At 47.6% G+C, this 16,102-nt stretch overlaps 1 protein-coding gene across 1 annotated transcript in view; it reads right to left on the minus strand.

The window, feature by feature from the left end:
• Window positions 1-16,102, minus strand: part of LOC138675794 (oocyte-specific histone RNA stem-loop-binding protein 2-like) — a 57,538-nt gene that overhangs the window by 1,621 nt on the left and 39,815 nt on the right. The gene's annotated exons all lie outside the window — the stretch shown is intronic.

Consider the following 16,102-nt stretch of genomic DNA (forward strand, 5'->3'; position numbering starts at 1 on the left):
GGCTCCGCCCTTCAGGAACAGGGAACCTACATATACAGTGGGGCAAAAAAGTATTTAGTCAGTCAGCAATAGTGCAAGTTCCACCACTTAAAAAGATGAGAGGCGTCTGTAATTTACATCATAGGTAGACCTCAACTATGGGAGACAAACTGAGAAAAAAAAAAATCCAGAAAATCACATTGTTTTTTTATCATTTTATTTGCATATTATGGTGGAAAATAAGTATTTGGTCAGAAACAAAATTTCATCTCAACACTTTGTAATATATCCTTTGTTGGCAATGACAGAGGTCAAACGTTTTCTGTAAGTCTTCACAAGGTTGCCACACACTGTTGTTGGTATGTTGGCCCATTCCTCCATGCAGATCTCCTCTAGAGCAGTGGTGTTTTTGGCTTTTCGCTTGGCAACACGGACTTTCAACTCCCTCCAAAGGTTTTCTATAGGGTTGAGATCTGGAGACTGGCTAGGCCACTCCAGGACCTTGAAATGCTTCTTACGAAGCCACTCCTTCGTTGCCCTGGCGGTGTGCTTTGGATCATTGTCATGTTGAAAGACCTAGCCACGTTTCATCTTCAATGCCCTTGCTGATGGAAGGAGGTTTGCACTCAAAATCTCACGATACATGGCCCCATTCATTATTTCATGTACCCGGATCAGTCGTCCTGGCCCCTTTGCAGAGAAACAGCCCCAAAGCATGATGTTTCCACCACCATGCTTTACAGTAGGTATGGTGTTTGATGGATGCAACTCAGTATTCTTTTTCCTCCAAACACGACAAGTTGTGTTTCTACCAAACAGTTCCAGTTTGGTTTCATCAGACCATAGGACATTCTCCCAAAACTCCTCTGGATCATCCAAATGCTCTCTAGCAAACTTCAGACGGGCCCGGACATGTACTGGCTTAAGCAGTGGGACACGTCTGGCATTGCAGGATCTGAGTCCATGGTGGCGTAGTGTGTTACTTATGGTAGGCCTTGTTACATTGGTCCCAGCTCTCTGCAGTTCATTCACTAGGTCCCCCCGCGTGGTTCTGGGATTTTTGCTCACCGTTCTTGTGATCATTCTGACCCCACGGGGTGGGATTTTGCGTGGAGCCCCAGATCGAGGGAGATTATCAGTGGTCTTGTATGTCTTCCATTTTCTAATTATTGCTCCCACTGTTGATTTCTTCACTCCAAGCTGGTTGGCTATTGCAGATTCAGTCTTCCCACCCTGGTGCAGGGCTACAATTTTGTTTCTGGTGTCCTTTGACAGCTCTTTGGTCTTCACCATAGTGGAGTTTGGAGTCAGACTGTTTGAGGGTGTGCACAGGTGTCTTTTTATACTGATAACAAGTTTAAACAGGTGCCATTACTACAGGTAATGAGTGGAGGAAAGAGGAGACTCTTAAAGAAGAAGTTACAGGTCTGTGAGAGCCAGAAATCTTGATTGTTTGTTTCTGACCAAATACTTATTTTCCACCATAATATGCAAATAAAATGATGAAAAAACAGACAATGTGATTTTCTGGATTTTTTTTCTCTCAGTTTGTCTCCCATAGTTGAGGTCTACCTATGATGTAAATTACAGACGCCTCTCATCTTTTTAAGTGGTGGAACTTGCACTATTGCTGACTGACTAAATACTTTTTTGCCCCACTGTACATAAGGGCAGCACCTCTCCCACGCATCAGTTGGTTTACAGAGCACAAGAGGACCACCAAAGTTAACAGCATAATTTATATACAACGATACTACTGCTAACTATTCACGAATGGATTATATTTATATAAAAAAAAAAAAAGGGGGAAGAGGTGTACACCCAGAACTTAAGACGGGAGGGTATGTACGGGTGCTGTCATGGACTCCGAAAAACACCGTTAACCGGTGAGTAACTAAGACTTTATCGGTCGTCCATAACAGCACCATGGAGAGAATTACAGAGAGTAACTTTTTAGGGAGGGACTATGGCTTGTAGCACCCTTACACCAAAAGAGAGGTCCGAGGAAGCATCCAGGTTTAATCTATAATGGTTATAGAATGTGTTTGGAGAAGACCAAGTAGCAGCCTTACATATTTGGTCGATTGACACCTCTAACCTCTCCGCCCACGGGGCAGCCATAGCGCTAGTGGAATGTGCTTTTAGACCTTCAGGTACCAGCTTGGCTCCCTGATCCACCTAGCTAGTGTAGATTTTGATGCTCTATGACCTTTCCTACTACCCTGATAGGACACAAATAGGGCATTATCTATCTCCCAAGGATCAGTCACTGCTAGATACTCTAGGATACATCTTCTTACGTCTAAAGTGTGTAGTTAACTATCTTTATCATTAGTAGGATTAGGGAGGAAAATGGTTCTATGGAACCTAGACACTACTTAAGGAAGATATGCTGGATCAGGGGAAAGTATCACTCTATCATCTCTAAGTTGCATGTAAGGGAGAAGCCTGGATAATGCCTGGATGTCGCCTATCCTACGAGCTGACATTAGGGCCACCAGGAAGGCTACTTTAAGAGACAGATTTTTAATAGAGGCTGAAAAAATTGCCTCAAATGGGGCTTCTGTCATGGCCGAGAGGACTAAGTTTAAGTCCCACGGCATGACCCTATTCTTCACCATTAGTCTAGACCGCTTTGTTGCCTTGATGAATCTGCTGACCCAGTAATTTTCAGAAATGTTGCAGCCAAAGAGGGCCCCTAAGACTGACACCTGTACTTTAACAGTATTTGGGGATAACCGCATATCCAACCCCTTTTGCAAGAACTCCAAAATCTGGTGTATTTGTGTTGATTGACCAGCTACTACCCCCGAGTTTTGAAGAAATCTTTTCCAGATCCTGACAAATTTTTGTGGTGATTATTTTTCTGCTTTTCAGCAGCGTGTTAATCAGGCCCGGAGAGAAACCTCTAAAGCGTCGCTGTTTGGTCGCTGGAGAGCTGTCACACAGACAGCTCTCCAGTGACCAACGATGCCGAGGTCCCTGGGTAACCAGGGTAAACATCGGGTTACTAAGCGCAGGGCCGCGCTTAGTAACCCGATGTTTACCCTGGTTACCGTTGTAAATGTAAAAAAAAGAAAAAAAACACTACATACTTACATTCCTGGTGTCTGGTCATGTCCCTTTCCTTCAGCTTCCCGCACTGACTGAGCGCCGACTGTAATGTACAGCGGTGACGTCACCGCTGCACAGTGTGCTTTACGGCCGGCGCTCACCAGTAAGTGCGGGAAGCTGACGGCGGGGGACATGACCAGACACCGGGAATGTAAGTATGTAGTGTTTGTTTTTTTTACATTTACAACGGTAACCAGGGTAAACATCATGTTACTAAGCGCGGCCCTGCGCTTAGTAACCCAATATTTACCCTGGTTACCAGTGAAGACATCGCTGGATCGGCGTCACACACGCCGATTCAGCGATGTCAGCGGCAGATCCAGCGACAATAAAGTGCTGGACTTTCCCCAGCAACCAACGATCTCCCAGCAGGGGCCTGATCGTTGGTCGCTGTTACACAACGATTTCGTTAACGGTATCGTTGCTACGTCACAAAAAGCAATGATATCGTTCAGTGTGACGGTACCTTAACTCTTAATAGTGAACGCTCAAAATCCACGCAGTCAGATGAAGGCCAACCGCCCAAGGATGGTAGACTGGGCCCTGGGATAGGAGATCTGGAATGTCTGGCAAGACCCATGGGTTGGATATCGACATGTTCCTGAGGCATTAAAACCACATCCTTCTGGGCCAGAAGGAGGCAATTCCTATAATTCTGGCTTTGTCCTTCCTGATTTTCCTAACCACCAGAGGAAGTAGAGACAGGGGAGGAAAGCCATAAGCTAGCCTGAAGTTCCAGTCTATGAGGAGGCCGTCTACTGAGAGGATTTTTTCTGGTGTTGCGGCCTAAGTAATCCGCCATAGTATTTTCTGCTCCTCTTATATGAAGAGCTGTCAACGAGAGAACGTGTTGCTCTGCTAGCTGGAATAGACGATCTGCTACGTTTATCAGGGATTTGGAAAGGGTTCCGCCTTGATGGATATATGCCACAGTGACCCAATTGTCGGAGAATACCCGCACGTGGTGGCCCTGTAGATAGACAAGGATTTTTTTTTTAACTGCCTGCTCCACCTCCATTAATTCCTTCAGGTTAGAGGACATTTCCATTTGAAGCTGGTCCCAGAGTCCCTGAATTATAATTTCACCCATGTGAGCTCCCCAACCAGAAGGGCTAGCGTCTGTGGTGATTATATGGGTTACGTTATATTCCCAGGTGACCCCCGTGGACAGGTTATTTTGGTCTAGCCACCAATTGAGGGATACAATAGTGTTTTGGGACAAGGTCAGCTAGCTTTCTAGGTGACCCCCAAAATCTTTTGTTGTAATAATACTTCGCCCTGAAGTACCCTTGTATGATACTGGGCCCATCGGACCGCTGGAATGCAGGATGAGAGAGAGCCTAACAGACATCACTTTCCTAAGTGACATGGTAAGGTTTTTGGATGCGTTTAGCACCTGAAGATGCAGGCAATCTATTTTTTCGTGAGGTAAATGGCATTTCTGATCCTGGGAATCCAAGGTCAGGCCTAAAAAAAAAAAAAAAATCACTGTACTTTCACGGGCTGTAACCGGGAGTTTTTGACATTTAGTAACCATCCTAGACGCTCCAAGGCAGACCTTACTTTTTGTATTTGTTCTAAACAGTGATCCGCTGTTCTACCCACGATAAGGAGATCGTCAAGGTAGGGGATTACCAGAATGTCAGACTCATGTAGGTGGGGCATGACCTGAGCCATGACCTTAGTAAATACCCAGGGGGCAACCGATATTCCAAAAGGGAGGGCCCTATACTGGAAATGTCTGACCACCCTATCTAAACGGACCGCTACCCTCAGGAATCGTTGGGGTCCTGCATAAATGGGGATATGGTAGTAGGCGTCCTTTAAATCCAACATCACCATAAAGCAGTTTTTAAACAGTTTTACTGCAGTATTAAGTCTCCATTTTAAACGGTTGCATGGTCAGATAATTATTAAGAGCCCTAAGGTTGATAATAGTTCTGAAGGAGCAGTCTGGTTTACGTATTAGGAATAGAGGAGAGTAGAATCCTCTACCCCATTCTCCTCCCGGAACCTCTAATAGGACCTTCTTACTGAGCAGGTCGTGAATTTCCATTTCCAGGGCCATCTGTTCTGCTGGAGAGGACCTGAATGGGGTAACCCTGAAGACATTATCAGGGATAGAAGTAAACTCTAGTCGTAGACCCGTAGCCATTATTCCCAGAATCCAATTGCTACTGGAAATTTTGGACCAGGCGGGGTAGAAGGCAGCTAATCTATCTCCCACCGAGGCGACTAGTCATTGGGATGGCTTTTTGATCTCATGGGATGGCTCCTGACGTCCCCCACCTCCAAACATGAATCCAGTACCTTTTTGTTTTTATCGTCCCATCTGCCCTGCTCCCTGGCTGGCCTTCTGCGAAAGAACCTTCTCCCTGTGAAGGGACGCCTATAAGAAGTGGCCGGTAGACTGGGAAATTTTTTTCTCATCTCTGGCCTTCTCCAGCAGTTCTTCTAGAACCGGACCGAACAGGTATTCTCCTTCGCATGGAATAGAGCAAAGACGGGATCTGGCCTGAATGTTGCTGGGCCAACACTTCAGCCATAGGGCCCTACGTGCTGCATTTGATAACCCTGCAGCCCTAGCTGCCATCCTTGCAGAATCTGCAGACGCGTCAACGAAAAAAGCAGCGGCATTCTGGATTGTCGGCAGAGATTTTAACATGGATTCCATAGAGCAGTGTTCTCCAACTCTAGTCCTCAAGAGCCACCAACAGGTCGTGTTTTTGGGATTTCCTTAGTATGGCCCGGGTGATGGAATTGATGCCTGTCTAGATTATGGAGTTCTCACCTGGGCATTACTAAGGAAATCCTGAAAACATGACCCGTTGGTGGCTCTTGAGGACTGAACTTGGGGAACACTGCCCTAGAGGCTCCATCTTCTTACTTAGACCCTAGCTGGTCCAGCCAGACCATCATTGATCGCAGCTACTGCAAGTCTTAGAGCAGGGGTCCCCAACTCCGGTCCTCAAGGCCCACCAACATGTCATGTTTTCAGGATTTCCTTAGTCTTGCCCAGGTAATAATTGAATCACCTGTGCAATGCAAAGGAAATCCTGAAAACATGACCTGTTGGTGGGCCTTGAGGACTGGAGTTGGGGACCCCTGTCTTAGAGCACCAGCCGACATCTCCCAAGTTCATTTAAGAAACGAATCTGCCTTCTTATCAAGAGGATCTATTAAAGAAGCCATGTCATTGAAGGGAATGGAGGATTTTTTAGAAGCCTTAGCCACCGCTGCGTCTAATTTTGGCACCTTATCCCACGTGCTCACTAAGGGGTCGTCAAAGGGATATCTCCGTATAAAGGCCGGTGGTAGGGAGCCCTTTTTTCAGGCTTTCCATTCTCTTTTGAAAAGGTTCTGAACTTTATCATTAAGCGGAAATGATTTACGTTTTTTCAGGTCTAGACCACCGAACATTAGGTCTTCCGCCGAAAGTTCTGGTTTTTCGTCAGCCACCCCCATAGTGGACCTGACTGATTTAATCAGCCTGTCCATCTGGTCTAGGGGAAGGAAAATTGATTAGCATCCTCTGAAGAGGATGCAGAGGAGATGGAGGCTTCCGAACCATATTCAGTAGACAAGTCTGAATCTGAAATGCTAGGTTCCCTTCTCTTGGAAGGCTCCCCTTGGGACAAGGACTTTAGGGAATCCTTTACTTCTCTCTTGATGATCTCTCTAAGGTTTGAAGTAAAAATTGGGAGACTCTTCCGCCACCTATGGGAGCGGAAAAAAACCCATGTAATTTAAGCAATACTACCGCTATAAAATGCATATATATTTCCTTTTTCTCCCTACCATCTGTCGCACACACGACTGACAGTCTTTTAGTGTAGGCGTCTGGCAAAGGGCAACCACAGTGCACACTCATTCTTTACTTTACTAGTGCATTCCCCCCCCCCCCCAAGGAGAAAAACATAGGAAAAGACTGCATCAGGGTACGTTCACGAAGGTCTCTTACCCAGGCAGCAGCGGTAGGTACTGGATTACTGGGGGAGTGAACCGCATCCTTCAGTCTAGATGAAGTCCTGCGACTGGGCTGATCACTGCGTCCGCGGGTCTTCTGCTGGGGTGCATGGGACCTCTCCGAGGCTCTGTCCTGCTCCAGCAGACCGCCTGGAGCTTCTGGCTCATCCATTGCTTCAGATGGGCTCACAAGCAGCCCTACAGCTTTCTGTGCAGCTATATATAGCCTTTCCCCCAGATCCGGATTGTCAACAGGTGTGTGGCCAGGGGATCCTTCCCCCCCCCCCCCCCATGTAGGTCACCACCAGATACCCTGTGACCTCCGACCCCCACACCATCGCTGCATGTGCCGCAGCACAGCGGTGTAGGTTTAGGCCCCGCCCCCTGCCGCATCCCTTCCAGCCCCGGGAAGAGCGCACAGGGAAGCCTGGGCATGGCGCTGCCGGCTGACCCCACTGCACACAGCCACGCCAAGCTGGGCAGGACAACCGACGGGACACAGGAGCAGCAGAGGCACCAAGACACTGAACGGACCCCAGGGGGGAGGAAAATACTTATATCCGTCGCTGGCACCTGGAGATGGACATCCTCCGGACTCCGCTTCCCAGCTGTGGAGCTGTACCCGGACCCACCGCGGCGCTTCCAGGGACCCACACTGACTGAGGTAGGAGACCCCCTCACTACTGGAGTTGGACAGCCAGCCTGGGTATCTCAGATTTACATTGGATATCTGTAGGGCATCCTATCCTCCAGGAACAGGAAACGAACTGATGCGTGGGAGAGTTGCCGCCCTTATGTATCTGTAGGTTTCTTGTTCCTGAAGGGCGGATCCCCTCTCTGTGGTGCTGTCACGGATGACCGATAAATAGGTATGTTGAAAGGCCCTGGATATTGCTCACCCTGCAGGCCAAGATCAGTGCAATAAATAAAATCATTTTAAGGGCAAGATAAACCAACAACTCCTGTAAAGGCTTGAAGAGATCTTTATCCAATGTCTCAGTACCAAAGTTTAGATTCCATGAATTTGGGACTGGCCTGAACAGGATTTTATGAACCTTGATATACAATTCTCTTGCAGCTATTAAGTGGGCAATGCACCCAAGGCTGAAACCTGAACCTTGAAGGTACTATTAGCCAAACCTAGCTCAAACCTTCTCTGGAGAAATTTTATCTCCAGATCTCAGAACAAGGTTCCCATCAAGGACAGGAAACCAACTGATGCAGGGGAGAGATGCCACCATTTTACAGCAGTAAGTTTCCTGTCCTTGGTGGGAGGATCCCTCTCAGGTGTGCCATTATGGGTGAAGGGTAAAAAAAAAAATTGGACTTTTCTGGATTAAGAATACTGTAGATTTCTGGTCTCAAAGGGCCATTTTATTCAGCTTCCAATGACATGCATGTCCATATAGACTGTTTAAACTATGGGAAGCAGAGTTCTCCCTAATTCCAGCAGCTTTTTCAGTAGCTGAGCTACAAAAGTCAGTTTTCAGCGCAGTAATGCCTGCGGGAAATAAAGTTAAGACATTTTATAGATCATTGATGTAATCACAAAAGCTCAAAAGTGGACCTTGCAATACAATGCAACAGCAAACCTTAAGCTGCCTCTGGGAAGGATATTTGAGCACTCCCCAACACTAGCATATTGGCCAATTTAAATAGGATCTTTCACTAGACCAACCATGCCCATCTAATATCACCTCAATGTTAAGTTTGTTTGTTTAACCATCCCTCAGTTTGTTGGAAAGTTTCCTTAATCCCTTAATATTGGACATACTATTAAGTTTAATACCACCAAGTCCAGTGTTGGGTCCTACACAGCCAGTATCTGCCTTTACTGGCAGAGATTGTCACAACTATTACACGATATTGATAGAATGGCCAACTAGAGTTCAATGGGCCCTGGTGCAAAATTTGGACCTTGGGCTCAACCTGCATGTTGGTCAGATGTATAGGTCCTTGCAGAGTTGTAGATTAGTGATGAGCGAGTATACTCATTGCTTGGGTTTTCCCAAGCACGCTTGGGTGGTCTCCAAGTACTTGTACTTCCTTGCCTCAGCTGCATGATTTATGGCTGCTAGCCAGCCTGAGTACATGTGGGGATTGCTAGGGAATCCCCACATGTATTCAAGCTGTCTATCAGCTGTAAATCATGCAGCTGAGGCAAGGAAAACTAAATCTCCGAGCACTTACAAATACTCGGAGATCACCCGAGTGTGCTTGGGAAAACCCAAGCAATGAGTATACTCGCTCATCACTAATCTACAACTCTGCAAGGACCCATACATCTGACCAACATGCAGGTTGAGCCCAAGGTCCAAATTTTGCACCAGGGCCCATTGAACTCTAGTTGGCCATTCTATCAATATCGTGTAATAGTTGTGACAATCTCTGCCAGTAAAGGCAGATACTGGCTGTGTAGGACTGGCTGTTTGTGAGACAAGTCTTTCTGGCAACCTCCATAGACAAGACTATCTGCTGAAACTCCAGAGTTTAGGGTACATTCCCAATGTTTCAGCTTGTTGAGGCTTAGGAATTCTGCCCCCTTTTTGTGCAGTGCTGTAAGGGACAAAAGTTGTTGCTCTGCTACCTGGAAGTTTGTTCACTGCTTCTATTAGGGAGTGAGACCTTGATCACCAGGGTGGTTGATACAAGCCACCATAGCCAAATTGTCAGAATGGCTGATGTTATGAGCCAGGAAGAGGGGGAAAGGCCCTCTAGAGCCTTTCCTACTGACCAGTTTTTAGGTTTGATGACCTACCTATCAGGGAGTGTCCAAGACCCAAGTTGTATGATTCCTCAGGTGTGCCCCCATCAGTTATTGTGTGGTTTTCTGGCCTCACCCATTGGATTCCTTATGTTAAATTATCTGTACCACAAGAGGAAGTTTGACTTCTAAAGAAAGTGCCATCTTCCCTCCTAAATACCATTTTAACAATCTGCAGACAGGAACTCCCACTGAAGCAGTCTCAAGTGGAACTAGACCCATCTGACTGCTAGCATGCAGGATTAGGGTTTCCAACAGGGACATAGCTTTCCTTAACGTCATCTTTGGAAGCTTATTGCTGCTGAAGCCAGGTTTCCAACTTTGTCCACCTTGTCCTCAGGTAAGAGAAATCGGAAACTTAGAATTCAGAGCAAGGCTCAGGAAGGTCTGTACTCATGGGTTTTAGCCTTGATTTGTGAGCCAGATATTGTAAGAGGACTGTCACCTCCAACTGTTGTGCAGTGGTCCTCCAATCTTCCTACTATGAGGAAGTAGCCTAGGCAAGGAACAATGACTGTTCCAGATGCCTAGAAAGACTCATCTGGGCTATTATCTTAAGGTACCGTCACATTTAGCGACGCTGCAGCAATCTAGACAACGATCCCGATCGCTGCAGCGTCACTGTGTGGTCGCTGGAGAGCAGTCACACAAACAGCTCTCCAGCGACCAACTATGCGAAGTCCCCTGGTAACAAGGGTAAACATCGGGTTACTAAGCGCAGGCCCGATGTAAAAAAAACCCAAACACTACATACTTACATTCCGGTGTCTGTCCCCCGTCGCTGTGCTTTCCTGCACTGACCGAGCGCCGGCTGGCCGTAAAGCACAGCAGTGACATCACCGCTGTAATCTGCTTTACGTCTGAACGCCGGGGGACGCGACAGACACTGGAATGTAAGTATGAAGTATTTTGTTTTGTTTTTTACATTTACACTGGTAACCAGGGTAAACATTGGGTTACTAAGCGCGGCCCTGCGCTTAGTAACCCGATGTTTACCCTGGTTACCAGTGAAGACATCGCTGAATCGGCGTCACACATGCCGATTCAGCGATGTCTGCGGGAGATCCAGCGACAAAATAAAGTTCTGGACTTTCTGCTCCGACCAACGATGGCACAGCAGGATCCAGATCGCTGCTGCGTGTCAAACAACGATATCGCTATCCAGGACGCTGCAACGTCACGGATCGCTAGCGATATTGTTGTGAAGTTGGTCAGTGTGAAGGTACCTTTAGTGAAGGCACTCGGAGCTACTGATAACCGGAATGGAAGAGCTCTGAATTGATAATGTTTGATCTCCCCTTGTATGTACAGGGTTACTCTTAAGTATCTGATGGTCTGTTTTATAGCGCTTGTCAATTTTAAAGAATGCTTATGATCACATCGATTCATCCAAATTGTGATGAAGCAGTTTTAATGGCCGTACTTCCAGATTCCATCTAGAAAGTGATTTTTTTTAATCCACCGATTGAGGCTCTTCAGATGTATGGCTCATTCAAGACCATCAGTTCCCCCCCCCCCCCAATCAAAAAGGGGGAATAAAATCATTTTGTTTGTTCAGGATCTCACAAAACCTGCTTCTTAAAATCCCTCTAGTGCAAGCTGTTCTAAAGGCCCCTTCACATTAAGCGACGCTGCAGCGATACCGACAACGATCCGGATCGCTGCAGCGTCGCTGTTTGGTCGCTGGAGAGCTGTCACACAGACCGCTCTCCAGCGACCAACGATCCCGAGGTCCCCGGTAACCAGGGTAAACATCGGGTAACTAAGCGCAGGGCCGCGCTTAGTAACCCGATGTTTACCCTGGTTACCATCGTAAAAAAACAAACAGTACATACTTACATTCAGCTGTCTGTCCCTTGCCGTCTGTTTGCTGCACTGACTGCTGGCCGCAAAGTGAAAGCAGAGCACAGCCACAGCGGTGACTCACCGCTGTGCTGTGCTTTCACTTTCACTTTGCGGCCAGCAGTCAGTGCAGGAAATAGATGGCAAGGGACAGACAGCTGAATGCAAGTATGTACTGTTTGTTTTTTTACGATGGTAACCAGGGTAAACATCGGGTTACTAAGCGCGGCCCTGGTTACCAGTGAAGACATCGCTGAATCGGTGTCACACACACCGATTCAGCGATGTCTGCGGGGAGTCCAGCGACGAAATAAAGTTCTGGACTTTCTTCCCCGACCAGCGACAGCACAGCAGGGGCCTGATCGCTGCTGCCTGTCACACTGGACGATATCGCTAGCAAGGACGCTGCAACGTCACGGATCGCTAGCGATATCGTCTAGTGTGACGGTACCTTTACACCGATCTTCTGGTGGGGGTCATCACGAAATTCTGTTGCGGCAGATTGTAAAATTCTATTTTCAGACCTTCCCTTTTACTAAATCTGTTCTCCAAGGCCTGAAGTCATTGGGGAGGATTGTTTTAGAAGCTGACCTCCGAACATTAAACCAGCCACTTACTCCTAAACTCCCATTTTCTTCTCTCATGGAGGAAGCCCCCTATTAAAAGGTTTTCCTCCGAAAGGAAGTCCTCTTTGCATCACCTGAAAATCCAGGAAAGCTCTTTTCCCCCCCTTCTCCCATGAGAGCACCACCTGAAGATAGGAAACCCACTGAATAAAAAAAAAGGCAGGACCTCTCCTCCACATCAGTTTGGTTTCCTGTCCTTGTGGGAACATGCAGAATGAAGTGGTACACTTACCCAGGGGATGTCCAGGAACGAGGGATGCAGTCCGTGGGTTATGTAACAAACCGGGAGGTTGTTGCAGCGCCAAGCAGGCTGAGACCTTTTGGGTAAATGTTGCCTAGCCAACAAAAAGGTCCTAGGTCTGGGCACACTGGAGGTTGCAGGAGCACCCCAGCGATGTGCGCCGGACTCTTCCAGGTCTGCACATGTCGTGGACGCTGGCGTATCCTGGAACCGAGCGCACTGGAAAATTAGGCCGCCTAGGTCTGCGCATGACGTAGGAGGATATCTGGCATGTCCTGGTGACATAGCCCACCAGGAACTAGTGGCCATCTGGGACTGCGCATGTGCAGGGCTACGGGGATCCCTGCACACAGCGCGCCGGATTTGAGCTTTAGGAGATTGAGCCTGAGGTGGGCTGGGCCATCTGATATAAGGGGAGGAGCCCAGGAAAATGGTGGCATTTCCTGCAGCAATCCAGGTCATGGATGAACTGTACCACCACAGCAGCAATCACCTCCACTGCAGTCGACACCGGAGCCATTTCAGTGCCACCAGCAGCATCAGCAAGGACGCAGCGATGGCAGTCAAGGCATGTCACAAGCCCACCTCCAGGTGGAGACTGTCTCTGGTACTGTAGATTAATCAGCTGAATGATGAGTGATCTATGTGAAAATGCACTGTATTAAAACAGGTCCCCCTTCTCTGTATTCTTTTACTAGGAAAGGCCCCTAAAACAGTTCAAAGCAGAATAGGGACTGTGCCCTGTGCAAGGGGGATTTACCGTGCACTTCTAGCAAGAGGCTCTGCCCAGGGTGTATGCAGCGCCCCAGAGTCCTGGTTCGTTGCAGTAATGTTATTCTTCCACCAGGGGGAGTGATGTTACGTCTGAAGGCAATGAAGGAGATCTGCTGTCCAGGCATCACAGACACACACCTCACATGCCAGTCCACCAGGGGGAGCTAAGGGTTCTATTAGGCCACTCCTCACATAGGGTAAAACTGGAGGGTTGGTTAGGAAGTTAGTCAGTTCAGGAGAGGAGAGTTCCTGGCTGGAGACCAGCGAGGAAAGGTCTCCCGGTTGAGCTGGCTGGGGTGATCCCTGGTCAGATCCAGACTGAAGTCTGAGGAAGAGCGAAAGAAGGACACGGAGCTGCGCCTGCAACCCATGCGGCAGCATCCCAAGAAAGCACACGAAAGGAATTGTGCTGTAGTGAGTGAGAAACAGTCATAGCAACAGGAGTGAAACATCAGTGGGAGACCAGCTAGAAGCAGGCTGCCTCCATCTGAAGCGCAGATCTGGTAGCCAGAATACCGAGGGAGTAAAGAGCTCTATGCCGTTACTTCAGAGACTGGCAGGGCAGTTGATTCCAAGTTGGATGTCCGACCTTTATACCTAAGAAGACACAGTGGCAACTTGTGGGGGTCAGGGAGTCTCTAGGGTCCCTATAAACAAGCCTCAGGCCATCATTCATATGGGTTTTGTCCTATCCGTACCACCTGGGGGACAGAGAGAGAAGTAACAGTGAGGACCTCATGGTAGCTTATGCAAGTAGGGACCTATTAAGTTACTGTGCGCTAGGGGAAGGCTATTGAATTCCTCCTGGACAAGGGGACTCTGGATTTGCCTTCAAACCGGCCGGACTGCCTACCCTGTAGTCCCTACTCTGGACTGTGGATGCTGAACCTTCAGTAAAACGTAAAGAGACTGCAACCCTGTGTCCTCGTTATTCACTGCGTCTTGCATCCTCCACCACCTACACTCTGGGAAGCCCTGGAGACATACTTCACCTGTGGGAAGGTATACCATCTAGCTGCCATAACATCACCCCAGCGTTTGTCATCCTGACCGAATACCATAGGTGGTGTCACGAACATTATCCCTTTAAAAGACCTTTCCCCAATTTACAACGGACGTTCCCCTAGGGCCACAGACCGGGTCAGCCACCGTGACATCCCCACCGAGTGCTGAGAACTGAAGGACCCGGCTCCGAGTACCCCACAGCCCTTGGGGGCGATCCATGTATACCACAGACTGTCTCAAGAAACCTCTGGGTTCACTATGGACCTGAAGCCAATCATTAGATTGGAGGTCCAGGAGTTTTTAAAACAACTGACGGGGCAAAGAAGAGGGGAAGCCAGAACTACTGTCAGTCTGAAAGATCAGTGGAGTTAAAAGGGGGAAGGTTCTGACCTGATGGATTCATCGTCTGATGAGGACACAGGGGGTAAACTCCGCTTCCCAGTTGAGGATACTGACAGGCTGGTTAGGGCAATAAGGTCCAATATGGGCATTTCTGATCCCAAGACTACCAGAACAGTCCAGGACATTATGTTCAGTGGCTTGGAACAAAGGAAGAGGCGTTCCTCTCCAGTTAATGAGAAGATCAAAGTGCTCATTAGTAGAGAGTGGAAGAGGCTGGAAAGGAAAGGTCCACTACCATCTTCAAAAATAGAATTATTCTTACCGTTAATTCGGTTTCTAGGAACCTTCCACGACAGCAGTACTGGAGGATGTCTCCCCGCCCTAATGGGGGACAGGAAACAGGTTAAATACCCTCCCCTTCCTGCCACCTCCAGTGTTTTTTCTGGACACAGTAGTATGTATAGTTACCACTTAAGTGCAGGAATCATCCAATAAAATTATCAGATAGGGAGGGAAATTAGTGCTGTCGTGGAAGGTTCCTAGAAACCGAATTAACGGTAAGAATAATTCTATTTTCTCCAGTCACCTTCCACAACAGCGGTACGGGAGTAGTACCAACAAATAATTTCTACGGGGGGACAACCACCTGCAGAACTGTTCTGCTGAAAGTTAAATCCCGGTTGAAATCAAGCCTGTAGTGCCTGGTGAACGTATGGACTGATGACCAGGTGGCAGCTCTGCAAATCTGCTCCGTAGAAGCGTCACCTCTCTGCCCATGATGTTGACACCGACCGTGTACAATGGGCCTTCAGTGATGGAGGAGGTGGTAGATTCTGGGATGAGTATGCCAGAGATATGGCTTGTTTAATCCAGTTGGCGATTGTATTTTTTGTCGCCTTTCTACCTTTGTTCTTTCCTGAGAGTTGAATGAAGAGATTTTGATCAATCCTCCAACTCTGTTTGTGAAAGATAATATAGAACCACTCTGCGGACATCCAGAGTGTGGAAGGACTCTTCTCTCACATTAGAAGGATCCGGGTAGAATGAGGGCAACACTATGTCCTGACCTCTATGAAAGTCTGATGTTACTTTAGGTAAGAAGGTAGGGTCTAGACGAAGGATTATACGATCAGATGTTACCCTCAAGTAAGGCTCTTGTATGGATAGGGCATGTAGTTCTCCTATCCGTCTGGCAGAGGTAATACCCTAAAAACGGTCTTTTTAGTAGCTAAGAACCTTTAATGAAGACTGAGATAAAGGTTCGAAAGGATCCAGAGTTAGACTATTAAGGACCAAATTAAGGTCCCAAGGAGGAGTATTGTTGAGAACTCTGGGGTGGATTCTAGTCGCTGAAGTTATAAAACGTCTGATCCACCGATGTTTGGCTAGTTCCTGGTCAAAATAGGAGCTAAGTGCTGAAATTTGTACTTTTAAGGTATTGGGCCTAAG

The sequence above is a fragment of the Ranitomeya imitator genome, chromosome 4 (assembly GCF_032444005.1).
Source record: "Ranitomeya imitator isolate aRanImi1 chromosome 4, aRanImi1.pri, whole genome shotgun sequence".
In the NCBI taxonomy this organism is placed as follows: domain Eukaryota; kingdom Metazoa; phylum Chordata; class Amphibia; order Anura; family Dendrobatidae; genus Ranitomeya; species Ranitomeya imitator.